Source organism: Nannospalax galili, unplaced genomic scaffold (genome assembly GCF_000622305.1).
Source record: "Nannospalax galili isolate Female #2095 unplaced genomic scaffold, S.galili_v1.0 scaffold54, whole genome shotgun sequence".
Classification (NCBI taxonomy): Eukaryota; Metazoa; Chordata; class Mammalia; order Rodentia; family Spalacidae; genus Nannospalax; species Nannospalax galili.
This window is the reverse complement of record NW_008341028.1, coordinates 15,343,874-15,345,721: the sequence shown is the minus strand read 5'-3', so window position 1 is coordinate 15,345,721 and position 1,848 is coordinate 15,343,874.

Below are 1,848 nucleotides of genomic sequence, written 5' to 3'. Positions count from 1 at the left end.
AAATTTTTCATTTATTTTTTTTTCAACTATTTTAAAATTTAATAACCACATGATTAGAAGAAGCATTTAATTACAGCTTTAACATATTCAGTAACAGTTTCCAGAGCAAAGATACAACTCTTTCAAAAGTGGCTATAAAATTTTAGGTTGGCTGTTGAATTAATACAGTTATACAATATTGAACTCAGTATGAGTTCTGTAAGATATAAAATTGAATGAGTTTTTAACCTTTAAAAAATCTCTATTTCATTTTAGAATATATTGTTCCTTATAGAAAGACTCATTGTTTTTGCTACTAACACTGAGATGTTGGCACATGCATCTCTAATCTGTATGTATCTGATTATTTTTTTTTCATAATCGGTTGCACTCGGATCCTTGGCACCTGTGTATGTCTATAAAGTTACTGGGCAGATTTCAATGGTAATGTTTATGACCTCTACTAATTAAGATGACGTAAATTTTTATGCTTCCTCCTCAAGTATAATACATTTTATTAATTTGTGTGTGTGTATGTGTCACACAGAACATCCCAAACCATCTTATTCAACTATACACCCACTTCCCAGATGGCACCCTCCCATAGCCTCCTTCCTCCTACTAGAGCCCTTATACTCTGTCATCCCTGCTACTGTCCACTGTGTTGTTGGCACCCCCAGCCATCCCCCACTACTTGTCCATCTGGTGAATCTAGTCAGCCTATCTAGAGGGCTTTGTTTTAGGAATGTCAGCTGTTCCTCATCTAGAAGCAATTGGTTGTAAATATTCCTTTAGATAAGATTGGAGTCTGCTGTTCATTTTCCCAGTTCTATGCTGGGTTACTATCTGGGAGTCCCTTTGGCCACTCTGGCCAACAACTCAATATCTCCTATCTGGCACTGTTGCTTGTTATGTAGCCTTTAGCTATACATATTGTGGTGGTTTGAATGAAAATGTCCCCCATAGGCTCCAAGTATTTGGACATTCTGTCCCCAGATGGTGGCACTGTTTTGGGAGGTTTTAGAAGGTGTGGTTATCCTGGAGGAAGCACGTCATTGGGGGTGGGCTTAGAGAGTTCTTAAGCCTTTCCGGATCTCCAGTTGTTCTCTTGTTTCTTGTGCCTGGTGATGATGTGAGAGCTTCACTTCTGCTGCTCCTGCTCCAGCCACATCCAGCCACCATACCTCCCTGCCATGACAGACTGTAATTACCCTGGAACCGTAAGCTCAAATAAACTCTTCCTTCTATAAATTGCTGTGGTGAGTGTTTCTATCACAGCAACAGAACAGTGACTAATACACATATAGACTCTTAAAAATTTATATCAGCCCCTTTAATCTTTGGTTACACTTTCCTTTTCAGTGTTTAAGGCCATTACAGTTGGCCCAGATAAACCAATTTATTTTTATTCTTAAGGACATTTGAGGATCTATTCCTCAGGGGTCACATGGGCCTGGGAGGAGCCCCTAGCTCCTTTCTGTTACCAGTTCCGCCTAAGTGAAGAAAAGTCAAAGGTCCTACTCTACTGTGGCTGGCTTTGCTTGGAAACATGGAGGAAATGTTTCCTCTGTGTTGACCCTCTTCTTTGTAGACTGGACACTGGTTGAAATCCATCTTGTGGGGTCTCCTCGGCCTCCTTGATCAAGAGGACAGGTGACCCACTACAATTACAGGACATTTTGAGAGAAGCTCATAGTCCTCTGGACCTTAGTCAACCTTGGAGGGCAAGGGGCAAAAAATGTCCTTTAAGTCCCTCTGACCAGATTACTATAGGCTTCAAAATATGGCTGTTAAGCATCCAATAAGGTTAGTTCCACCAGTCTGGTACTTTTACTTATCATTGCTATGTATATGAGGCTTGGTTAAAAA